Source organism: Spermophilus citellus (assembly GCF_964194105.1).
Source record: "Spermophilus citellus genome assembly, chromosome: 5".
NCBI classification, from domain to species: Eukaryota; Metazoa; Chordata; class Mammalia; order Rodentia; family Sciuridae; genus Spermophilus; species Spermophilus citellus.
In genome coordinates, this window is record NC_138186.1 from 9,125,534 (window position 1) to 9,152,296 (window position 26,763).

At 43.6% G+C, this 26,763-nt stretch overlaps 1 protein-coding gene across 11 annotated transcripts in view; it reads left to right on the top strand.

Moving 5' to 3' along the window:
* The window catches only part of ATXN1 (ataxin 1), a 385,115-nt gene that overhangs the window by 71,312 nt on the left and 287,040 nt on the right, over positions 1-26,763 (top strand). For 10 of the 11 annotated variants that reach the window (XM_081294749.1, XM_081294754.1, XM_081294744.1 and 7 more), the window contains one exon: positions 22,531-22,651. The gene's annotated coding sequence lies outside the window, so the exon portion shown is untranslated. Of the gene's footprint in view, positions 1-6,825; positions 6,845-22,530; positions 22,652-26,763 lie in introns of those variants that run through there. The other variant, XM_081294751.1, reaches the window with a different exon arrangement.

A 26,763-nucleotide genomic window follows, 5' to 3' on the forward strand; every position in this document is an offset into this window, starting at 1 on the left:
GAGCTCTTTTCATCCAGACAAGGGTGAGCTAATGGGAATAAAAAAGACGGAGGTGTGCAGCAGCGTCTTTGATGTGTCAAAGCTAGTGTTCCCACAAATCCCGGGCGCTCTTGCTCATTGATGGCGAATCCCTTTTTCATATGCATGAGGCAGGAGAGCCAAGCTGTCGTCCTAATTGGTTCCTCCCCGGTATTCCCTAATGTGCATGTTACCACTTGTTACCACTTCTTTCCTTTCCTCTAAATACAGACTGTGACCGTTTTGGAGAGGTGGCCCTCACGTGACGCTGTGGCGTCACCCTATACTGCAGGCTTCATCGAGGCCGTGGTCCTGCGTCCTGGTTTCTTGGGGATAGGATTTCAGTGGAGACTGAGGCCAACTGCCTGGCTGACTTCAGAGGTATTATTGATTGACACAGATTCTTGTTTTATCCTCGGTGGCACCAGTCCTTCCACAGTGTCCATCTGAGAGGCACAGGCCGAATAATGTGATGAGAGATGAAGCGTAACAGAAAAGGACCCGTGTGTCTGGGGCACACTGTCCAGTGAGGAGAAACTGGGTCCCCACTGTCATGCCTCCTTTCCTTGGGAATTTGTTAGCTCGCTCCTGAATTCTCCAGCCCTCCCACACAGACTTCGGCTTTGACACAATTGTCCATCTCTCAGCTCAGCCATAACTTAATTTTTTTGATGAAACCGCCCAATCTCTGGAAGCTAGCTTCTCGCTCGTGTAATAACTCCAACCATTCCTAAAAATAAGATGAATGATGGAATGTTGTGCTTTCTAAACTAACGACATGGATTGTTTCTTTAGGCACACGCTGGTTCAGTGGTAAAGGGGGGGAAGTCCTTGGGCACATTCCATGTCCCACATTCATGGTAATACTTAGGCTTCTGTCTGGCTATTTAAGAATTGCATGGCCAACAGGCTTCCTTATAAATAATGGTGAATGGCCTCCATCCATTTCAGCCATTTCACTTTAAGTTTTAAACCACTGGAGTGCTGGATGGTCATCGGCTTTCTGAGTGTTTTGGAACTTGTCCCTCATTCCCTGTCTCTGGTGACACCTCCCTTCCCCCGTCCAGCCCAACCCCAGAGCTGCCCTGGGTCCTACTTTCCTCGAAGATCTGATGAATGAACTGCTCATGGTCAAGTCTGTGCTACTTAGTTTCTTATTCCTCCAGGAGGCTTGCAGGATTCAGCAGAAGAAGCTGAACAAACAATGGATAAGAATTTATTTTGGAACCCAGAACTTCGTGGATTAGGGAGGGAAACCAACAAAAGGCAGGAGCAGAAGGACATGTTCAGGGCCAGATGTTTTGGGGGCCCCTGGAAGCATTAGGTGCCTAGGTAATCAGCTAGCTCATCCCAGGCTGCCTGCAGCTCTGCACTCTGACCCTCCCCTGGTCTTGTTCTGGTCTGCGCTCACTGGAAAGGCCAGGGTCCAGAGCCACGAGCAGGGCGGTGGCCTCCTCATACTTCCTTAAATTTTACAAATTCGGATATTTATTGTCCAAATTGGATGTGGGAGACAAGGGGCAAAGTACTCCAAACCTAGGATAACTAAGAAAAGGGTAGCCTTGGAAATTTTTTGATGTTTATTTGTTGTATTTTTTTAAGACAGATAATACAGTAACTAGATTAAATGTTTCTTTTTAAATGTTTTCTTTTTCAAAGGAAATATTTTAAAAAGTTACTCTTAGTCACTACAACATTATAATTCAGGACGGATGCTATAATCCTTGAATTATATTATTTGGTAAATTAATGTTTTAAAGAAGCTTTAATGTTGGGGTGGGGGTTACAGCTTGAGGGTAGAGCACTTGTCTGGCATGCATGAAGCCCCGGGTTCAAGCAAGCCCTAGCACTTAAAAATCAAAAAGAGAGAGAAGCTGAGCGTTCGTTACCATGGAACTGCAACAAACAACAAAAACCCTTGCCAGATGCACTTTGCCATTCATTATCCAATCCTCCTGTTTCCCTCTGGGGTTCCGGGGCTTCACTTAATGGAGAAATGGTACATTTACAGGGGGGCTCCCACTGAGTCCTTCCCAGTAGTCTAGCTTAGTGGTTCTCAGACTTCACTGTACCTGAGGGTTGCTGTAAAGAGCTCTGTACACAGAATCATGTTACAGCATTTTATGAGCAAATCAAAGGAATTTTCCAAGTTAATTTGGTCAGTATTTGACTTTTGTCAAGCTTCTGAACTTAAGCTCCCACATAATAACTGACTCTTCAGTGTTTCCCCCTCTCTCTCCTCCTTTCTTTTCCTGCTTTCCATCCATCCATCCATCTTCCTTCCCTTCCTTTTCTTTCCTCTTCTCCTTTTCTCTTGGTAGCATAACATCCTCATTTTTTTGTGTGTGTATGAAATTAAAGAAGTGGTGTCTATATTCAAATCAGAAAATGACTAGTGTGTTAAAATTCAGATCTCTTAGAAAAATTAATTCATAAGAAGTGTTCAAAGTGTTCTAGAAAGATCTAACTGAATTTCCCACCCCAGGCTTCCACTCAACTTTCTGTCTTTGGTTTCCCGTTTTTATCTGGGAAAGTGCACCTGCCAAAGCAGCCAGGTTCCCCCATAAGCACGGCACATCCAGCCATCTGTAAAGAAGAAAGTAGCATTTTGGCTTCAAAAACCAACAAAAGATAGAATGAAAATGAAAACGAAAATGATTGGCATAGTAGAGTGTATGGCATTGTAGTCAGAATTTGAAATAAGATTCACCTAAATAATCAGAGATATTCAGTATTGGGTTAAGTCTTCAATATTGATAGAGACACGTATGTTTTCTTGAAATCAAAAGAAATTAAACTAGATGCCCAAGAGATTATGAACAAATGAGAATGTTAGCAAAAATCCTGAAAGTAATTTAAATGTTGGCATTGTGCCCATCTTGTTTGTGTCTCTGGCATAGTACTGTAAACCAACTTGCTTTGGACCCCATGGTATGGATCCATCAACTTGACTTCTCCCACTCCTGATTGGCAAAATTAAAATGATGCAGTTCAATATGAAAAAAAAAATTGTTTCCTGTTAACATTAAGTGATCAAAGAGCTGCATCTGAAATGATCACACCTGAATGTAGGAAAAGCTCTTTGGCTGGAGCAGCAGGTCTGCGTAGGCAGCCAGCCACTGAAAAAGTTGTAAGGAAACAATCTCATTCAAGTGTACCCTGCACTTTTCAGACAACCTCATCATTTTTAAAAATTGCACAGGCAATTTAAAGTGCACCGTCAATACAGAAAATAGGGTGTGGTGATCGACAAAAGCCGAATGAATTAAGAGCAGTCACAGAAAGTTGTGAACAATTGTATCTGAATCTGATCAACTGTCTTTTGCTTACATTCAGAATTAGTCACCTAGTGAAAAACAAATGCAGGTGAACGTTTAGCCACCTTGAAAGGAGATAGTTTCTTGAAAGGACCAGTCTTCATATGTGACTCACAAAAGAAGAGTGGCCTTTGGCAGACTCTAACACAAATGGATCAGCCCTTCACAGCTGTGAGTGAAGCGAGGCCCAAGTGGAATGGGTAAAATACATAGGATTTGCAAACAACTCTTCACGCACACAGGTTTTATATTCCTATTCTTTGTGGGAGAAACTACTAAAAATCAACCCAGACCTAAGGATGAACACAGAAAATAATCAGGGTGGAAAAAATAAACTTTCATCCGTGTATTAAAAATATAACATAGTGGCATATTTGGCTTTAAAGAATAAGGTGGCCATCATTTTATTCTCTTTTAATGCTTAGTAATATTCCATTGTGTATATATACCACAGTTTCTTCATCCATTCATCTACTGAAAGGCATCTGGGTTGCTTTCACAGTTTAGCTATTGCAAATGGAGCTGCTGTGTACATTGATATGGCTGCGTTACTACAGTATGCTGATTTTCAGTCATTTGGATATAGACCGAGGAGTAGGATAGCTGGGTAAAATGGTGGTTCCACGCCAAGATTTTTGCAGGTAAATCGATGGAATTGGAGAATATCATGCTAAGCAAAGTAAACCAGTCCCCCCAAACCAAAGGCCAAATGTTCTCTCTGATAAGTAGATGCTGATCCATAATGGAGGGGGGGAAGGCATAGGAAAAATGGAGGAATTTTGATGGGGCAAAGGGGAGGGAGGGGAGGGAGGGTGCATGGGGGCAGGAAAGATGGTGGAATGAGATGGACATCATTACGCTAAGCACATGTATGACTGCACATAGGGTGTGACACTATATCGTGTACAACCAGAGAAATGTAAATTTGTGTTGCAATTGTGTACAATGAATCAAAAGGCATTCTGCTGTCATATTTACATAATTAAAATTAATTAATTAAAAAAAAAAGAGTAAAGTGGCTGAGCTTTAGGTGCCTCCTGTGTGCTGATCCAGGTGGGATTTTCAGTAACTCTCATTCTGGGGTGGGGAATGTAAAAATAGAAGATGCCCCTCCCGCAGCACACATAATTGAGGCCTGTGTGCAGCTCCGAGCGCTCCGCCTGCTGGGGCTCCTGGCTTGTCAGGCTCAGCCCTCCCCTACATTCCCCTGGATTCACACCATGTTGTTTACACGTTTTTCTCCCTGATAAGGTTGGAAAGATCCTTGAAGGGCTGGGACAACCTCTTGTTCCTTTTTTTACATCTCCTGTGGTCCTTTGCTTACTGTGGCCACTCAGACATTATTCATTGTTACATTTTTTTTTTCAATGTTAACTAGGAAGTGAAAATGAAATAGCAAACTGAGATAAACACTCAGATCTAAAAAGGATACAAAGTATTGTGGAGGATGCAGAGAATGTGGGAGAAAATGAGCCTGAAGATATGTCCAATCCGTGGGACAGGAGGAAATCGGTGATTGCTGTTGGAGTTGACCTTCCTCTCCGAGCTGAACATTCCAGAGAGGAGACCAGTTTTGTAGTTGGTAGAGAGACGTTTCCAGCCAGAAACAATCATACTGAGATTGACTCACCACGACCACAAATATACTTTTTGAGTTTGGAAACGAGATTTGAAACCCAATTGTATGTTCTTTTTATAGAAAAAAAAAATCTCTTTTCTGTTTCTCCTATGGTTTCCCTCTTTTATGGCCCAGGCATGCACCTATCTATCTATTCTACCTACCTCTAGATGCAGAGTGCAGGAACCATATTTTATTCACTTGCAATCCTCTGGGCCTAGCATAAAATAGGTACCTGGCAAACGCAAATGAAGAAATAAAATGTTTCAATTTCTCCGTCAGCTACAAGGGCTTACAAAATTAGTGTGAAAAGCAGCAAGAGCTGGTTTTCAAAAGCTGGCAGTTATGGATTTTGAAGTAAGGTGCTACTTAGTACATGATTTGAATACATGGTTTTCTGTGTATTCTATAGGTATGTTGTATACCTGAGCTAACTGTCCAGGTCAAATGTTGTAGCTAAAAGATATTCAAAGCCACATCCTCAGCCCTTTTAAACCTCTCGTCAGTGCATTTAAGGGCATTCCATGACTGTTTGCAACTGGTTGTATAAAGGGGGCAATGAAAGTTAGTAAAACATCTTTTAGAAATTCTCACCAAAGTGCAGACTCACCCGCACTTACTTGTAGAATGCCAGGACCTAACTCTGGTGAGGAGCGAGGCCAGGTTGGAGACACAGGCTTCAAGGGGTCACCGCTTTGACACTGTCATTCAGAATGTAACACTTGAGTTTGCAGGTGTTTTTGCAGGTAGGAGACACGTAATGATGCCCCTGTTTCTTTCTCTCCGCCCTCTCCCTTACCATCTTCTCCCTGGCAATGTCTTATGTGCCAGTTTTAAATATATAAAAGATTCATCCCTCCTCTCCCTGAAAAAGTTTCTTTTCTTTTTTTTTTTTTTTAATTTTTGGTACCTCAGATTGAACCCAGGGGCACTTTACCACTGAGCCACATCCTTGGCCCTTTTTATTTTTATTTTGAGATAGGGTCTCATGAAGTTGCTTTAGAGCCCCACTAAATTGCTGAAGCTGGCCTCAGCCTCATGATCCTCCTGCCTCAGCCTCCTCCTCAGTACTGTATGTTGACTGCCATAAGGTCAATATCACTCCATAAAAGCTCCATCTTCTCTCATTGTCATTGTAGAATGTCTGAAGGAAGGAAAGGGAGAAGCCCTGATGAGCTTGTTTGGTTGGGGACCTTGGCCCTTAGTGCTTCAGAGACATGTGATATTCTTTTCAGATTTTATGAAATTAGGGAGCAATTGGAGAAGGGCCTTTGAGAGAAAATGCACTTGGAGTCTTAGCACTGATTAATATGGCTGTGGTTGCCCGAGGGTTAATCTCTAAAGGTCACAGTGAAGTTCTGTTAGAAAGCCATTGGTTTCCAGAATTGCCTGGATGTCTATGCTAACATTCCTGGAAGCACATTCTGCAAAGTCGCCAGTCTGTAACTCACCCAGCACCTCCATCCAGAGACAGCAGAGCACCTTGGGACTGGAGCCTTCCGCTGGACCCATTGTGCGCCTGCGAGCTTAGCCTCCCACCTTGGAAACTGTCATTGGTTGAAGACTTCAGTACAAACAGGAGGCAACATTTCCATATGACTGCTTTCCTGCTTTGTCATTTTGAAATTGAAATTGAAAGTCTGAGCAAAATTCAGAACTACCCCAAACAGGATCTTTTAACATCTTTAAGTCATTTTCTTGGAGAGAACTGGTGGAGGAAATTATCTGTTTCTTCAGCCACGCTGATTTCCAGGACAGTGGCCATTTCTCAGGATCTGATTCCAAAACATCTGTTCTGTCACCAGAGCCAGGCTTCCAGTCAGTCATCTGGCTGCTTGATCTACACTGCACTGAACCTCCTGACTGAAGGATTGTTATTAACGACATCCAGGTAATGGAATTGCAGTGAGCTGAAGAGGGCTCTGGATAACAGTCACATAGCAGGCACTGGCCTCTGGGCTCCTTGACAGGGTGGTCCCAAGGGCCACTGTGGAGCAGTCATGGTTGCCTGTGGCTGGGGATAAGTGTAGTGGGCCAGTAAAAAATGGCTGTGTCTGCATCTGACTTAGAGCTGTTTTGAAATGCCAAACAGACGAATTCTTGGGAAACTCATTTGCATGAGACCAGCTGCAACTTGAGATAGATAGATAGATAGAGAGAGAGAGAGAGAGAGAGAGAGAGAGAGAGAGAATGTGTGTGTGTATTTTTTTGTGTGTGTATGTGTGTGTGTGTGTGTATATATATATATATATATTTTTTTTTTTTTTTTGAGCATCTCTCATCCAAATATCTGTAACGCTCCCAAGTAGGACACTTTTGGAGCACCAACATGCCTCCACAGGTGAAGAATTCCACACCACAAAACTTTGTTTCATGAAGAAAAGTGTTACAACTGTTGGGCAAAACAAACTTCAGGTGATGACCTGCGTGAAAGGTGTGAATGAAACCTACTGGAGTTTTGTCTTTAGACTTGGGTTTCACCCCCCCAACACACAATATTCTTGTTATTTATGCACAGATATTCCCAAAATCTGAAAAACTTAGATGTCTGAAACTCTTGTGGTCCCGAGCACTTCAGGTAAGGGGTACTCAGCCTTCTGTGGGAGGGGACTGGTGGAGAGACTGTCCAGTGAACTGGTAGACGCCTTATACCAGTGGATCTCAGCCAGATCCATTTTGCCTGTGGTCCACCCCCAGCCCCAGGACATTTTGCAAAGCCCAGGGGAATTTTTTGGTTGAGATAACTCAGAGGCCTCTAGTGAGTAGAGGCCAGAACTGTGGCAAAATCCCCCTCAGTGCCCAGGACAGTCCTCCAAAACCAAGAATGATCTGCCTCCAAGTGTTAGTAGTGCTGAAGTTGAGAAACCGGTCCATCAGCCCGCCCCTTTTTCTCATTTCCAAGATGATAAACCAGGGTGCCTTGATGGAAGCTGAGAAGATAAGCTGTAGGACCCCAGGGGAGAACAGGATAGAAAAGAGATGCAGAAGAGGCGGCAGAGTGGCTTGAAAACGAACTGTTTGGGCCATATCCTGTTTGTAGTGTGTGGGTTGCTGGGTCATGGCCTTTGTGTTCCAGGTGACCTGAGTAGCTTATTTTCTTCAAAGCACCTGCATCAATTCATCACAAACTTGGTGGCTTAAAATAGGACAACGCATCATCTCTTAGTTCTGCAGGTCAGGAAGCCAACAGAGATCTCAGCACCTGAAGTCAAGGTCCCAGCAGAGCTCTGGGACTCTGGAGAAGGGTCCCTGTCCTTGCCTTCACAGGTTCCTGAAGGCCACTTGTACTCATTAGCTCCTGGCCCTTCCTCCAGCTTCCAAGCCAGCAATGTCCTCTTCCTCTGTGCCTGTCCTCCATTGTCAGTCTCCTGCTGACACTTTTCAACACCTTTGTGGTTACAGAATATTCCAGAATAACCTCTCCACAGACCCCAGGCCCTCAGAGCCCCCTTGTGCTGTCTTGAGCTAGATGTAGAAAAGGGGGGAGGCTATAAAAATGGATTGAAAACCAGCTTCCTTCCTTCCCGTGGAATCATTTCAGTGTTTGAGACGCAGCATTTTTTTTTTCTAGTTAACATAGTGTGACGCAGAAAACATTTGGAGGATGTTGAAATGTAATTGTTCAAGTTGGCAAAGACCCATTTCGGAAAGAGAGAATCCAGAGGGAAGCAAGTAGAGAGAAACACTAGACCTGGGGCTTTAAAACTTGTGCCACTGAGTCCTTCTCTGGGGGTGAACGGGCTGCAGGTTGAACATTCAGATTTCTGGGCCCTAAGAGCCTGAGTATACAGCTTGGGGTGGGGCTGGGGCCTGATCCCAGGCTTTCAGGCTTTGCCCATGTTAAACCCCTGCTCTACCACTGAGCCACACCCCCAGCCTCTGGGAGCTCATTCTTCATGAGCACCCTCCTGCCATGCATCTAACACAGAAGGTTCCTGAAGCACATTTGAGTGTGTTGCTGTAGAAAGGCGAATAATTATTTTAAAACAAAGCTGCATCTTAGTAGTTTGGTTTTAAAATGAAATTACATTGTGTAGTACTGATGTCAGAGGTCAAATGAATATATACTTAAGTTCTTGACCTTCTTGTTTTAGTTGCATTGTAATATATATATATATATATATATATATATATATATATATACATATACATATATATATATCACTTATATTCAGCCATATTCATATCCAAATATATAATGATGTTGACCCTTGTGTATTTTTTTTAAATTTTTTTATTGATTATTTAAAGCATTACATAGCTCATGATATATCATCTTTCATACATTAGACTCAAATTGTGTTTTGAACTCCCATTTTCACCCCCCCCCCCAAAAAAAGAGTGCCATCTTCTCTGTGTGATTAACTCTTATGTTGATATAAACAGGATTTGGGCTCACTAATGTTCAGCAGGAATTAATGACTCTAGGGCATGTTAATATATGCTCTGGTTTCCTTTTTAATCAGTTATAACCAGGCTATCATTACAGGTTTGTTTGGAAGCTTAGTGATGCCATTTATGATTTTTACAATAGAGTAGTTACTCAATAAATGTTAATTCTAGAAACAAATGGATTGGTTTCACTTCAGGAGTAGAAACTCAAGAGTTCAGAACTCCCATCCACCTAGTCCCAAGGGCCTCCTTTCTGTATAGAACTTTCTAGATATGCTTTCCTTCAGAACATGATTTCCTCTTCTGAAGTTCCACAGCTTTGGAAGTACCTCTCTTATACTGCATTACCAGGAAATTGTGCCATTTGTGTACAAACTCTCTTCCTGGATGCAGTGTAAACTTCTTGAGGGCATGATCCATACTGGTTCTTCTTACTGCTGACAAATGCCCAGATTTACAAAGCCTGTATTCCCAAGTGAGTTGGTGACCTGACATGCAGACCACTGTGTCATAAGAAAGGTATAACTTAGCAGCGAATTTTATAGAAGCCAATTTGAAAATAGTTATTTACTAAGCTTTTTTTCATCTTAATGATGTCATGCTATCAAAAATTAGCCAGAGTAAATTTACTTTAATGAGGATGGTTTGTAATCTAGATTACATGTTCCACATGTAACTTCAAAATGAAATACAAAATTGAGTTGTTGGCATGTGGTTGTGAGGAGCAGAAGCACATTACTCCATGAAATTCATATTCATATCTTGTCAGTTTACAGTGAGGCAGAGCTTAAAAATAACATTTGTTTCTGTTTTTGTAACTGCCTCAGAGATATCCCAAATCTTTTTATTTTCTTTAGCTTGACTTTTAGCAGTGTTTTAAATATGTGGCCTTTCAAGAAGTAATGAAATATATCAATACCACTTGGCAGCACCTAGCATGCCATGCTTCTAGAATCATTTGTAATGATTAAAAGTCAAAATGAGTTTTTTAAAAAACGGACCCAAGCTGGGTGTGGTGGCACATGCCTGTAATCCCAGCAGCTTGGGAGCCCGAGGCAGGAGTATCACAAGTTCAAGGCCGGCCTCAGCAATTTATCGAGGCCCTCAGCAACTTAGTGAGACCCTGTCTCAAAATAAAAAACAAAAAAGTGCTGGGGATGTGGTTCAATCTCAGGTGCCAAAAAATAAAAATAAATAAAAATAAAAAACTGACCCAAAAAGAAATCTGAATGGCATGTTGGCTCTGGTCCTTTCTTCCTATATTCTCGTCTGTTTTATCCAGAGATCTTATTTCTTGTCCATTGGCAACAGGAAGGGAGGGGGTAGAGAGATCAAAAACTAGTTGATGAACAGACTTTACACGTAATCCCTTCCTGTCAGTGGCAGTTTAAATAGCCTACCGTTGCTACCTGTGGTTTTCAGTTTGGGGAATGCAGCAGGCCCCAGGGGATGCCTGGAATTGTGGGTAATACCAAATCCCATATAGCCTATGCTTTTTTCCATCTGCATCAATCCCTGTGATAGAGTTTAATTTAAGAATCAAGCACAATAAGATATTACCAGCAATAACTACCAGTAAAATAGAATAACTATAACAATATGTTGTAATCAAAGTTCTGCAGGCCTGGTCTCTGAGGATCGTCTCCCTGTGCCATAGACCTTAGCAAGCTCAGGGTAGGATCTCTTTTCTTTCCTTGCTGGAGTTGAGAACTTCCACACTCTTGCTGCTTCCAGGTTCCTCCCTGGCATTTCCAGATGGCCAGAGCCTCTGCTCTTGCTCTTTGCACGGAGTGCGACAGCACGAGATCTCATCCCACTGCTCAGAACGGCATGCCTTTCAAACCTTAGGAATTGTTGGTTTCTGGAATTTTCCACACAATATTTTAGGATCCCAGATGAGTGTGAGTAACTGAAACCAGAGAGGAGGGGAAACAATTCAGGAGGGGTTGTGTCTGTGTCTTCCAGCACCCACTCTGGGGCATTCTGGAGAGCTGATTGGCAGACCATGTGAGCAGCTGGACTTCTGGGTGGGAGGCATGGGGGAGGGCAAGCCAAGCCAGGAGTGCCAGCGGGCAGACAGGAGGCAGGCTCTGGGTGGTGGAGCTGGGAAGTAGAACTAACTGATGGGTTTAGGTACCGGCTCACCTGGCAGAATAAAGAGAAGGTTGATCCTGGTGTTGCCAGAGTTGAATAGCTAGCGATGTCCCGATACCAAGAGCAGACCTAGTGGACTGAGACGCCATGGGACCCAGGAACCCATCTCACCCCCGCCATTGCTTCACTAATTTCAGCTGACCCCTTCTTGGTTAAGGATCATAAAAAGTGGCACCCTAGGTTTGGCTGGTCTGGTCTGGGGTGTCAGGTGCTCAGAAATAAGCATGGGGTGGGGACATATTGCATTGCTGTAGACATGAAGGGAGGCAAAGGGACAGTGTTATGGTTCAGACAAAAGGTGTCTCCCCCTAGTTCCCGTGTTAATGCCCAAATGTTGAGAAGTGAAATGCCTGGCTTGGGAGAGTCGCAGGTAACCAGTCCTTCCTAGTTTGAATGGACTGGAGGGTGACGATGGGCAGGTGGGGTGTGCTGGAGTGGACGGGTCACTGGGGACATCTTCCCTCTGGCCCCTTCCTCCCAGTCTCCCCGTCTCTCCCTCGTTCTCTGCTTCCTGACACTGCCGTGAGCAGAGCAACCCTCCTCTCTGGTCCTTTCCCCATGATGTTCTAACTCACCTCGGGCCCCAAGCAATGGAGTCAGCCCTCTGTGGGCCAAGACCTCTGAACCATGAGCCTCAAATAAACCTGATCTCCTCTAGGTTATTCTTGGTGGATATTTTGGTCACATTGATGCCAGGCTGACCAAAACAGTGCAAGCCTCAAGCCGAAGCAAGTGTGTAATGTGGAAGGCAATTTAGTTAAGTTTTGCTGACTTAAGATGGCTCCCTTTGGATTTCCAGAGCAATGGGAAGAGTCTGGCGTTTCACCAGATAAGTACAACAGCCCTCTGCAGATCAGTGACGGTGATTCAGAAAACTCTCTGTGGTACAGCACACGGAGGGGTCTACGGAGATGGAAAAAGAGAAGAGTGTTTCACAAACTATAATTACTTAAATGTTGCCATAAGTAAATATTTTAAATACACTAAAACGGCAACTTCAGGAAATATGACTAAGAAGTCAAAAGTATGCCACGCCCTTTCCCCCACCTTTCTGGTGGTTGAAAATTTCCACTAAGAATGATGTATGCAAAAAAAAAAAAAAAAAGGCAGGGGGTAAGTTCAGGATGTTAGGTTTTAAAAGAAGGCAGAAATTAGGCATGAGTGTGTCAATTCAGGGAGGGAGCTTCCACATGGAATCCACCATTCCAGTTAGAGTTGGTGATGATCACTGGATCCTGAGCCTTTAGAGTGGTCTCCTTAACCCGCACAGAGGTGTGATGAAAGCAGATGGATGGGCCTGACCCCCAGTCTGTCCTTGGTTGCCACAAGTTCATAAGCTGTCCCACTCTCTTCTCACATCAGTTCACATTAGGACGGAACTGAGTCCCCTCCCTGAGGATGTCAGAAACAGCCCCGCATGGAACTTCTTCACACACGCCTTTGGCTGTGCTATGGAGACTGCGGTTCTCTTTAGTAATATCTGAAGCTTCTGGATGAGTTACATTGCTAATCGTGCTTAATTAGGGCTGAAGGGAAAGATGTATAAAAATAAAGTCGACATAAAAAAAACATGCATATGTTCCTCTCCTCCTCCTCCTCCTCCTCCTCCCCTGGGGTGGAACCCAGGGCCTTGTGCATGGTGCTCCACCCCTGAGCCACACTCACCCCCAAGCTTATGTTCTGTTGTCCCCAACCAATTAGAGGAAGACGGGAGCCTGCGTGACATTTTGTGTTCATCGCTGTGTGAAGTGCTGTGAGGGATCCTCTGGAACGTCTTAAGAACCGTCGTGAGACACAGGACTCTCACAAAGGAGGCAACACAACACCCAGGCAGAGGGTGTGCAGGAGAGCCTGTGTGGATAGGGTGAGGGAGGGAGGGGAGAGACGGAGTAGTCCGGGAAGGACCCATGTCTGGAGCCTGGCACTGAACAATGATTAAGAATAATCTAGAAAGTACTTGATATGTCTTATTGGCTCTGGGCTAGCAGAAGGAAAGCTGTCTGAGATGAGAGAAATGATGGGCAAGGCATGGAGGAGCGAAAGGTTCGAAAGCATTGTTTTAGTCAGCCTGGCATCAAAGGGGCTGGGAGTATAACTCGGTGGAAACACTGGGTGCTGTGACTCATGCCTGTAATCCCAGCGGCTGGGGAGGCTGAGACAGGAGGATCATGAGTTCAAAGCCAGCCTCAGCAACAGTGAGGTGGTTAGCAACTCAGTGAGACCCTGTTTCTAAATAAAATACAAAATAGGGCTGCGGATGAGGCTCAGTGGTGGAGTCCCCCTGAGTTCAATCCCTGGTACCAAAAAAAAAAAGCACTTGGAAAGGGTAATGCCACCTCCTGCCTTCCCGTAGTGCCTTAGGGGTGACTGGCATTTTTGTTGGTCTTGTTTCATAAATATGCCCTCCCGGGGAGCAATGGGAGACACAGGCTGAGGGTGCCTTGAGTTGTGCTTACCGAGCGTCGTTATCAGTGTTCTAGCCCAATGACCTGTTAAGAAGCAAAAGGTTGAACCTCACAGCATCAGGCACACGTGGCTTTTGAAGGAGATTGCTCTTCCCATGGATAACCAGTCTGCTCAGAGGAGGTGAGGGAACTTTCTGCTATCTGCATATCTGAGGATGGGCTTTGGGCCAAATCATGAAGCCGCTCCTCTCTTTGAAACAAGAAAATGAAGAAGATAGTTCAGGATCTTGGAATAACGGCCAGAGGAAGATTCCAGATGACTGAGGTTTAGGAACTATTAATTGAGAAGGAGGTAACAGTGAGGCCTGAGAAAATGCTTGGTGGCATGTCCTTGATCTGTCACTTTTTTATCTAGCTCATTGACTTTGCATTGTTTAGTGCCTTCATTTCTTAATTTATCAAAAAGTGGGAATAAAATGCCCACCACCTAGGAGAGTTGGTAAGTCTAAAAGGATGTAATATACTTTGAGGATGGTGATGACTATTATTGCATGTGTACATGACACCCCAGAATACTCGGTTTTGTTGAGTAGTTCTCTGGGTTACTTGTTAATAAATAGACAGTGGCTTCTAATTCCGATGTTACTTCAGGGGTTTATCTTTTGGAAAAGTTATTTCTGAGTCTCTTGCAGAGGACTTAAGAAGTTGACTGTTTTCAAATACAACAAATCCTTGCTGGATTGTTAAGGTCTAGGTTGGGATAAAGTGTTTGCTAGAGAAAAGATGAGCATGTCTCATAGATTATCACCTGGTGGGATCCTATCATAGCTGATGCTTTCCTCCTGCCCCCTCTTGCAAGACCCCAACTATTTTTATAATATTACTAAGACAGACATTATTTATCTGTTTCATTGTCATGAAGCTGAATTTTTTCAGAGGCTATATGAGGTGTGATGACATCATATAATGAAATGTTTCAACTTTGGGAAGACCCATGTAATTCAGTAAACTACTTATTTCCAAATGACTAGTGAATCATGTTGCAAAATCATGCATGATCATAGATCCATTCAAAGTACAAGATAGACCAAGGAGTTTTCATATAAAACACTTCAAAGAATTTATTGGTGTGTTTCAGTTTCCAGGGTTATCAATTCCACCTTGAGTATGATACACAAGAAGAGTGTCCACAATTCATGAAAATGGAGGCCAGGTTTTCTTTGCATTCTTCAACCAAACAACATACCACAGTAAAGTGAATTCAGAGGCACACATGAGAATTTAACCATTTTCTGTTAAGGCCGATGTTAAAGATATTTGCCAAAACTTCATCCAGTGTCACTGTTCTCACCGATTTTTTTGTTCTGAAAATAGTTTATTTTTCCATAAAGACATCATTTTATGTAACGTTCAATGGACGTGGACTTTCAATGGACTTTTGTGTAAATATATTATCAGGGGCTGGGAGTATGTGCTTAGCATGCCTGAGAGACTTGGACTTGATACCCAGCACACACACCCACAAACAAAAAATTTACAAATGTTTTTAAATTCTCAGTTTTAATGACTCATGCAATAAATATTGTTAAATTTAATCTAGCTAATTTAAAGCTCTTTGGGGTACCCAATAAGTTTTAGGAGTATAAGGAGGACTTGAGATAAAAGTTTGAGGCCCCCTAGTTAAGGCATTCCCTATTAAGGTTTTTTTCTGGCCAACAACTGTTGTCCATGGCCTTCTGGAAAAAGTGTCCTGTGGTCAAATATATTTTGGGCCAAGATGCCTGCTTTCTCTCCTCTTAGAGATTTACAGTATATATGAATGTAAAGTCCCTCAAAGAATGTTCCCCAAATTTATTCCCATCCTGAAACCCTCCTTTTATTTTCTATGTAGCATAATGTTTCACAGTGGAATATGACATCCCGCTGAGCGCTCTGGCTAGTTTACAGACATATGCTTTCTCCCCATTTTTAAAAAATAAAGCAAGATTTATCAGGTACTTTCCTGGGTAAGTCCATACTTTCTTTAGAGGATGACCCGTGGAAGTTTGCCAGTTGATTTATTTGATTGCCTGTGCTAAAAAAAAAAAAAAAAAAAAAAAAAAAGAAGCCCCGGTGCACCATCGTATTATACTGTTTTGCTTATACTCTTTGAAGCTGTTTCTACTTGTGTTTTCAAACTCATATGTTTTTAAAACTCTGTTTTAGACATTTTTGTGTGTTAATTAGTAGCATCTGCTCCTTATGTCATAAGACAAAGTAATTTCATCCTTACACGAATTGTCCAAATTGTAGGTTAAGTGGTAGCAGTCCGCTTGTTGAGCTGCTACTACTGTTTGGTGTTTTAAAATGAGCAGAAGTACATTTGGTGATGCATCACGTGCTTCTATAAAACAGTTGCTTTTGGCAACTAAGGTTATAAATGGCTGTAGGTTTTGTTATTTTTTTTTTCATGATTCTTTTTTTCCCCCAGTTTCCTAGTTTCCACCAACTGTGGATACGATGCTAACAGTTAAAACATGAGAGAAGTACATTCTTTCCTCAGTGTCTGTGGGGGATTGGTTCCAGGACCCCCGAGGACACTAAAATCTTAGATGCTTCAGTCCGTTTTATAAAATGGTGCTACTCAGATACCTGAGACAACGTGAAGCCTTTGTACTTAGTTGTTACACTGTGTTGTTTAGGAAGCAAAGACGAGGGGAAAAAAAGTCTGTACATGTTCAATACAGGTGCAGTTTTTTCCCTGAATATTTTTGATCCTTGGTTGGTTGAATCCCAGGTGTAGGACCCATGGACGCCCAAGTTGAGTTCCACCAGTGTGGATCAAAAGCATGTTCCCAGCTGTTGCACGTGGACATGACCGTGCTAAGAATAAGAATAATAATGTAATAAGAATAATACTGTCGTTAACCAGTGCCAGTTTCCTTGTGACAAATGCCATTCTAAATTTGTGTTGAGGCAGAAGTGCAGAGATAATGTCTTTTAGTCTCTGCATTTCATGTCTGTGTCAGAAAAAAAAAACCAGAAACATGTTAACTTGTTGTAATAATTAAATGGACAAGAGTCACTGTGTTTTACATAATTCAAAGGCTTTGGTTTTTGTTTGTTTTTCTGTGTTTTTGTTATTTTGGTCTTGCCAGTTCCTACGGAAACACTGAATATTATCTGCTGTCTTAGCCACTTTCTATCACCAACCCTCAGTTGATTTCCCCTCATTATTCTGAAAAATCCACATGCAAATTATTGTGACCATCTTATTAAGTGTCTTGTTCTTTTCCTCACCATTGAGCACGGTAGTCCCTGCGTCTCCACGACTTTGCTTCCCACAGTTTAGTTACTCTGTCAACAAAAATTCCAAAAATAAATAATTCACAAACTTAAATAACTTCTATTCTAGACTACTGTTATAATTGTTCTACTTTATTATTTTTTATATATACACCTATGTAAGTTATATGTACATATAATTTAAACTTCACCATAGGTATATATGTATAAGAAGAAGTGAAGTATACATATAGCTCCAAGACTATGCAGTTTGGGGCAAACACTGTAGTTCTTGAAATGTATCCCCTGCAGATAAGGGGAGAGTACTACAGTGTTGTTGTTGTTGTTGTTGTTGCTTGTACAGTGGCTTGCTAAGTTGCTGAGACTGGCTTCAAACGTGCAATCCCCCTGCCTCAGCCTCTGGAGTCACTGGGATTGTAGGTGTGCACCATCATGTCTGGCTATAATACTGTGGTTTAAGGAAGAACTTTTGCATGCAAAGAAGGACATTTAATCTGTAGAGCATGTTCCGACTGTGTTGGACATTTTCTAATAGTTAAATCAACCCGATTAAACAGACTGAGTAAGGTTACCCTAACTAAAGCAAGAGGCTGCCTTTCTGTCTCCTTTGGCAATTAAGTCTGAATGACGGTGGGTTTGGACGTCCGAGGTAGAAGAACTGTGTTGATATGTGAACTATTGATATGAAGGAGCAGATGGTCCACTGCAAGGTGAACTGTGATGTCAGCTCTCTGCAGGGGAGAGACAGGCTCTGGTGCACACATCCTAGGTGGAGGGACATTCCCCAGGGGAGTATTGGTCCCTGGTGACTAAGAGCCAAGGCTCTGGAGTTGGGTGGCTCAGTCTGATCCCCACCTCCCTGCAAGTGTGTGGTGCTGGGCAGGTGGTTTAACTTGCTTGTGACTCAGTTCCCCAACCACAAATGCTGCCTGAGAGTGGCCTTCCCCTCGCAACTCTGCTAGTTATCTACTGATATGTAACAAGTTACTCCAGAACTTAGTGGCTTAAAACAGCAAACATTTATTCTCCCTCAGCTTCTGAGAGTGGGAGCCGGCCACACACCTCAGCCGGCTGTCTCTGGCTGCCGGCCTTATGTGACATAGTAGTAAGCTGTGAGCCTGCAGCCTGGGGCGGGGCTGCTTCCAGGCTCAGTCACACAGGTGTCCCAGGCTGCAGCTGCAGGTCACACGGGCCCCTCCACAGGTCTCCCACGCAACCTAGTAGTCGGCTTCCCTGGGTAAGCTGATTCAGGAGAGAAGCACCAAGGTGGAACCCTCAGGCCTCTTGCCACCGGGTCCTGGAAGTGGCACTCCATTAGTCTCACCACACTCTTCCCTGGAAGTGCGTCCGAGTTCAGTCCACTATCGATGGGAGAGGGCTTCACAAAGACATAACAACAAGGTGGGACGGTTGGGGACCCTCTGGAGGGAGGCTCTCTGTGATGGAAACTTGGGCTGTAATTATATCCTCTACCTATTTGTAGCCACAAGTTCCAAATTTATCCATTCACCTGTCTCTTGGACACCTGCTTCTCCAGCCCTTTCCATCTTTCTGAGTGTCAGCTCTGTTCTTAGACATGGAGGATTCCTTGGAGCCTTTCTTCCTCTTGGGCCTCTTGTCGACTTGGTCTTCAAGTTTCCTTTAGGTTCTCACCAGTTCCCACCATTTAAATTTTTTTTTTAAATTTATTTACTTATATGTAGTGCTGAAACTCGAACCCAATGCCTCACACATGCTAGGTGAGTGCTCTACCACTGAGCTACCACCCCAGTCCCCAGTTCCAAAAATGACTTGACTTCCAGGTTCACCATATTTGCCTGTGGGCAGGGTCTCTCGCTTGGATTTCTGCAGTATGTCACCTGGCTCTGTTTGTGACTTTGCCCCCTTATGGTCTATTCTTCACACCACAGACCAAATGATCCTTAAAATGTAAGTCAGGTCATGATACCACGCCATTCAAAATAATTCTCTGTGTCTTCCTGCTTTAAAGTAACCGTCAATATCTTGAAAAAAGCCTGCCTACAAGGCCTTTTTATGCTTATCAAATTTATTGTATGGCGTAAAATATACATGTGTAATAAATACAAGTGAATTATATTGTATGTATGTATAATAAGTAAGTGTATATAAATGTATATTATAATATATGTATATAAATATATTTCTATTTTTAGTTATAGATCTAGAATATATTTTCTAAATGGTGTAAAGTAGGGATCTAGTTTTAAAGGAAGAGCTGATTTTTCCAGCAGCATTTACTGTGAATGCCCTTTCCCAAAGAGGGGATATTTTACCATGAACTGTTTGGTTTTTTCCTACGAAATCTGTATCAAATTGTTGGATTTAGCATAAAGAGCAAATAAAAAAATGTTTGCGTTTGTAGAGATCTGATTTGGCTTTTAAATATCTGATATGTGTAAAAACAACTTGAAATATAAATTGGGAATTAATTATAAAAATATTCCTTAAGTCCATTTATTTGATAAATTAGGAATTAATTCTACTTAGGAGGCTGTGACCTAAGTTGAAAAATTCAGTTATCTGCCAAAGTAAGAGTGAAAAATACATCTCACGGCTCCTGGGGCTACTGTTTTTGGCTACTGTTTTTGGCTTATTTGGGTGTATTTTGATTTGCTGCTTATAAGTGTCTAGGAAATTAGCACCTCAATGCTTATAGAATCTGAAACCACTCACAGGATACCCTCCAGAATGAGATCCTTGTTTATATGGCCAACTTTCCTATCTGCTCTCCTCTCTCTGGGTGTTCAAGACCCCGAGCTTTCTTTTCCTCTTTTCTGGATTTCTGGTCTCATCTCTGTCATCAGCTGGCATAGGGGAATGGGGAGGCAACGAGTACACACTCCCTTTAGTCAGTTGTGCCGGTCAGCAACAGCACTGGTAGAGTTTGCTGAAGGGAAGATGCATATGGCAGTCCTTTTCTTGTAGGTCTGGCGTGCAGCTCAGCAGCGGAGGGCTTGCCAAGCATGTGCAAGGCTCTGGGTCTAATTCCCAGCACCGAAGAGAAAAATCTTATTCCTGGGGTGGGGGTTTCTGGGGTTTGAACCCGAGCTTCAAGCATGCTGTCAGCACCCATTCTATCCCTGGGCTACACTCCTAGGGCTACCATATTGGAATTCTTGCTTAAAAGGAAGGGGTGTAGAATTTCCAGTGGTTTTCTTTGGATATAAGTCATCTCCTACTTGTGCTATGTGTAATTGAGGGTCTGCTGTAAGTCGCAAAATGAATCACTTCTGATGCTGTATCTAGAGAGATAAGGAAAAATGTAAATTATTGTCACTTGGAAGAGTCCTTCTTTTTCTTCTCTATGAACAGTAGAAGCCCTGCACTGGCTATTAAAGCCTGGAGGTAACAATGGAACAGTTCTGTCCCTCCCAGATAGAGTTTACTCCAAGACAGGTGATGGGAATATAATCCAGAATTGAATTTCTTTCTTGAGGGCAGAAACAAAACAGAAAAAGAGACTACCATAAAGAAGCATTTGGCTACTGGTGAACTTTCTGTTTTAAAGCCATATTATATCATGTTAGATGGTTTCGTGGCTACTAAGTCAAAGTGAGCCTGAATGATTGACCCAGAGCCTCCTCAAAGTACCTTTTACCTTGCTGTGATTTTAAGAGCTGGATGGCCAGCAGATTCATCTGCAGAGGTTTAATTAGATGGCAAAGACCCCTCCCAAGATAGCAAGTTCGTGACACCTATGGAAACGCAACAAGCTATTTTTAGTTAAAAAACTAAAAAAGATTGATACCAGCCAATAACTTGCAGTGAGCTTATTACTAAAATCCTCCTCTTCTTTCCAAATTCTGTTTTTACCAAGCCGGTAAGCTAAAGACAGTTTGTCATACTTTGAACTTCCTGGCTTATGTTGATCTGAATCAATATGTTACTGTTACACATTTGAGTGGGAGCTGAGTTACACTTCATGAAAACTGCTCAGAAAACTAATAAAATCCTCACAACCCCACTTTCGGCGAGTATTGATAGCATCAAGAAAATAAAAAAAAAGACTTTGCCATTCCCAGGCAGTTGCTCTTTCAGCTAGACTGAAAATTCTGTGACATTGAACTTAATCCCCTTGTTTAAACATTAACCAAGAGGCAGACGCAGTCTTCTCCAAAGATTTAAGTGTCCACGTCAATTTAACCAGAGGTACGTGACTACCCCAGAGTCCTTGGAAGAATCACTGACTGTTCCCTAAAGTAAGAGCTTCAGAAGGCTCTGGAAAAGTCAGTTGTCCACACAGCAACCTAGTGAGACAGGCCAGCACAGCCTCCCTCGTAAAGTGGGTCACTTGATGTGATCTATGGTGATGGCCCCAGGACCTTCGGAGCATTTTACAGAGTTCCGAGTTACAAGTGTAATGTGGCCACCAGATCCTGGTCGCTGGGTGACAGCCCTCCACTGGGCTTTTTAAAAGAAAATGGGGGAAGAGCTTATAAAAGGCTAAGAAGGGATACAGGCATCTTTGGAAGACTGTTTCCAGCCTCTCAAATGGCCATTGTCAAAGAACAAACAGTAGGGTGGATTTGACTGAGCATTGGAAGACACTGGAACCACAGACTGTGACCAGTGAGCCTTGAAAGCTGCCAAAGCAGAAAGGACCTTTTCAGAGTGACCCTGTCGCCCGCGGATCTGATGTGTAGGCTTCCTCAGCTGCATGAGTGGGGCGGGAGGCATGCATATCTTCCCCTTCATTTCACGCTCAGTGTGCCAGGGAGCAACCATTTCCCGCCTGGAGAAGGTCTTCCCCAAGTTCATCAAGAGGCAGATGAGAGAAGCCCATCTGTGACCTCTTTGTAGTGCAAAATGGAAATGTCCTCTGTCTCCTACTCTTGTTGGTTGGATCCTGGCAGCCCTTTATTTTAAAAAAAATATTTGCTCAGCCCGTCCGAGTCTCTGATGAGCAGAATCAGATGAATTTTCATCTCAAACAAAACTTTCTCTGCTCTTGAAACCTACACATCAGCGCCTTGAATCATTTAAGCGTCATGAATCCTTTATTTCCTTCCTTCAGTCGAAGATTTGCAGTTTGGCAGCCCTTTCCCGCTGGTGGGGCTCCTCGTTTGAGGAGGCACCATCTCCCGCAGCGCAGCGTGGGGCTGTGCTTTCCCTCCTTCTTCCTCCCTGACCCCCCACCTCCAGTATTTTAGGGCAGCGTATGTAGATAAGATGTGCGAAAGCTTCCTTCTGGTCATTAGCATGCTGTTTGAGGTCAGGAGATAGACATTTGAGAAAGGCCAGGGATTTCCCCTGACTATCCACTAACTGCTTGAAGTGGCATTTTCATTCTGACTCGGTGTTTTGTTTTGTTTCACTGCAGCGTCCTGGGGCATAAGGAAAGAAATTGTCTGGAAGACCCAAAAGTAGTGCTGCTGCGGACCACGGGCAAGACAGAGCGGGCTTCAGTCTGCACGAAGAATCTGAAACACGCATGGTTTTCGGTGAGTCGTCAGAAGGGCTTGTGTTTATTAGCTTTAAATTTCACCTGGCAGAGTCTTTTTGGTGTGCAAGACATCTTCTTCAAGGGCCTAGCTGTCTCTGTAGCACCCCAGTAATGAGCCATTTGAGATGATGTTGTTCTAGTCACTGAAAGTCAAGAGCAGCCAAATAAATTTAGTGTGCTTATTTCTGAAATCCACTTGATGTATGAACTGAGGAGAATGCATTTGTGTTGAAAAAAGAAAAAAAAATTAAAAATTAAAAAAAAAATCCAAACAACAACAACAGACCAGCTACATCTTACATGTATTCTATTGTAATTGAAAGCATAAGGGATTGACTAATCTTTCACCGAAGAGGAAATAGATTCCATCTGATGATGGAATCAAGTTAGTCTGTAATCAAGTTTTGGGATGGGCAAGGTGGGAGTCGTTGGGAGTTTCCAGGTCTTGTTCAACAAATGCTAATTGAGTAATGTTTTTTTTAATGGGCTGCAGAGTGATAATTCAATACTTGAATATATGTGTAATGATCAAATCAGGTAATTAGCATTTCCATCTGCTTAACCATTTATCATTTCTTTGTCTTCTCTAGTTCTTTATAAGATATATAATAAATTGTTGCCAACTGTAGCCCTGCTGCTGTGCTGTAGAACACCCGGGCCCATTCCTACTGTCTGTTTATTGAGGAACTTGTTGCTAAATGTGATCCCCTGAATGATAATATTGGTCTGGGTTTGAAGCTCAAATACTCCAAACTATAAGTAAATGATTAAAAGAATTCCAAACTATCCACCCAAATAATGTGGACTTCCAAGGATCTTGTATCAGCCTCAACCACGAAGTTTCTTGGCATCTGAGTCCTCTAGTGGAAGGCCAGTTTATCCCCACCTAACCTGGAGACCCAGGAGAGCTCACTCTTGGCCTCGGAATGAATGACTCACCTATAAAAGTGCTAGTTTGTGTCTCATTGAGCTCCAAAATCTTGCAAGTTTAAAATTCAGTGCCCTCTAGTGTAATCAATTAAATAATTATATCCTTTGATTCTTGCCCAACTGTATTTCCCGAGGGCCTGTGGCAAGTCAGCATCTGCAGGAGGCACGCAGTACCAGCTGGCGGGTGTCCCTTCTCCCCCCTGGCACCCATTTTGAGAGTCATTCTTTTGGTGAAGCAGGACTTTGCAGAACATGTGGTTAATGATGTATTCCCTTGCAGCCTTAAAGAAAATGTGACACCATCTTTCACGATGACTCCATGCAAATACAGATCTGTGTATGGGCGCCTTTCGAATTAGTGTCTCTTCTTTTTCCACAGAGGACCTAACCTCCTCCTCCTCTGTGCTTGCTGCCACGGGTCACTGATTCTTATCTGCCAGTGCTTTCGCCCTGGGAGCCCCAAATATTTTTCACATGGAACGGAATTAAATATTTTTCTTTCTTACCAAGAAGCAGAGCTGTGAATACCACTTTCAGTGATGTTCAGCTGTCACTCTTGTTAGCAGCTGGCTGTCTACCTCAGAGTGGTGCATTATTTGGGTTTCGTAACAGCGTTTTTTTTTTTTCCCTCTCTCTTACAAATGTTAAATTATGAAGTGCAAGAAACCACATGAATGCAGTAGAGTGAAAATGCAAACGCAGTGTTATCTGGAAATGCCAGTTTTAAGAGCCTCCTGGTGAGAGCACCCTTCCTGTCATGGTCACATGAAGCCCCTGTTGGACCTGTTGGCTGGTGGTCCCCCAGCCAGGTCTTCGCCCCTAGTTATACCGCACACTGTGGCCACCTTCTCACGGTGATTCAGGAGGTTGGGTTAGCACAATTGCTCAGGCTCTCTGTATCCACATCCTGCCACCAGGAAACCCGGCTCTCATTCCCAGGTCTCCCCCAATCCTCAGCACTTCACTAACTGGTTCCTCTTTGGGCACATCCATAACATTTAGAAGCTGCATTGTACAAAAAGCTTTGTCACACCTTGGCTTTGGGGGGGGGTTTGCCATCTCCTTGTCTGGGCTGCACATGTCTCCAGAACAGGAACCCGGTCACAAACCAGTGTCTCTCAAGGGGGTGGCGGGTCTAGGGTCAGGATCTCCTGTATCTGAAGCAGCTGGATGTGGTCATGAAAGCTGCAGACTCAGCTACACCAGATTTGGTGAATCACACTTCTGGGGGATGGAGAACCCAGAAACTCAGCCCATGTAACTCTTGCAAGCTGAGGTTTGAGACAACTGAGACTCATTCTGCATCTTCTTCTTGGCTCTCCTCACCCACAGCAAAGGGTCCAGGGCTGGGCACATGGTAGATGCCCAGGAAATATCTGCTTGCTGATCTAAGTAGCATCAAACCAAGAGGGTGGAATTTACTCTTTGGTTCCCTAACCTTTTAGGGGTGGGAAGTCATCATGTTCTTTGAACTTTTAGAAACCTGGTTTTGTCAAAATGTGTAAAGCATTGTCCACTAGGTCAGAGGCTCTTTGAGACACTTGGCATTTGTGTCTCTTTCTCCTCAACCACTGCCTCTGTTCCTTATCATGACAGTAGCATGTGACCAGATCTGGTATAGGTGGAAAATCACTCTAGGGAGCTGGACGGGAGCCACAGGATGGCAGAAAGATCTGAGGAAGGGAACAGCACTCTGGTAAACCAGAAGCTTCTTGCTTGGCTCCAAAGCCACACCTGCCGCCCTTGGCCGCTTGTTCTGAATGGCATTTCTTTCAGCTGTTAGGACTCGCAGGTTGTCAGTTCTGGAGGCAGGAGAGCAATCCTGTTGTTGAGGGGATGAAATTAAGCGGCAGTGGACGCACCTCAAAGCGCCCACAGAGGCGTGATCGGTTCAGGATTTGCATTCAATGTTAAGAGGCCGCGCTGGTGACTGGAGCCCCTCGTCCCTCCTCCTTCTGTCTCTGCAAGGACAAGCCTGGCCTTGGATGACCCAGAAGAGATTTGCAGGGTGGGGCTGCTTCTGGTGCAACTCCTAAATGCCCTTGCTGGTGGTTCATCCCAGGGGGATCTGACAGTAAGTTCAAGAGGAAAACCAAACAGAATGATCTTCAGAGGCCTCTCCAGCCTTTGAAGGAACAAGTGAGGTCATCAGGATACATATCGCCCTCTACAGTAACCGACTGAGTCGATCTAGGAAAAAACCAAACTCAGCTGCTGCTGCTATCTCACAACACAGAACACTTCTGTAAGCACATGTTTGGGAATTCTCCCCTACCAACACACACATGTGCGCGCACGCGCGCGCACACACACACACACGTGCGCACACACACGCACACACGCGCGCACACACACACACACACACACACCCCAAGAAAAGCAAACCATTCTCCTCTGGACACCAGATGTGCATCCTCTGATTCCATCCAGTTATGGCACTGTCCACCTGGGGATCATGTCAGGTACCCCAGGTACAGGGCTCAGTCCTATAACCCTGCCCTCCACTTCCAATGCCAGTTGCAAGCCCAAGCTTGTTGGCTTGTGATTCTGACTGACTACTTACCTATTGGCATTCCTACAGCCTCCTCCCTGGCTCTTAGTTAATTTGAGAGTGGCTCATGGAATTCAGGGAAACACTTCACATGTTTGCTGATGCATTATGAAGAATATTATAAAGAATATATAAAGGACACAGATAAACAGACGAAGAGATGTGTAGGGTGAGGGAGAAGGGCAAGGAATGGAGTTCTGCACCTTCTCCAGGACGGTCACCCTTTGGGACCCTTTTCTTGTTCAGCTCTCCAAAAGTTCTCCAAGCCACTCTTTTGGGGTATTTATGGAGGCTCCATTAGGTAGGCATAAATGATGAAATCTTTTGTCACTGTTGACCAGATTAATCTTCAGCCCCTCCACCTCCCAGGAGGCTGTGGGGGTTGGAATAAAGCCCCTAACCTTCTAATCCTACTGCCTTTGTCTCTCCAGGGACCACCCCCTTTCTTGAAGTTATGGAGGGAACAGCCAGCTGTCAACTGACAGTCAACCAGCATTCAAAACTCACTTTGGAGATTCCAAGGGTTTTAAGAGTTGTGTGCCAGGAAATGGTGATAGAGACCAAATTCATATTTCATAATATCACAACTGACAAGGGCATTAACATTTTTTTACAACCTTTTTTCTTTT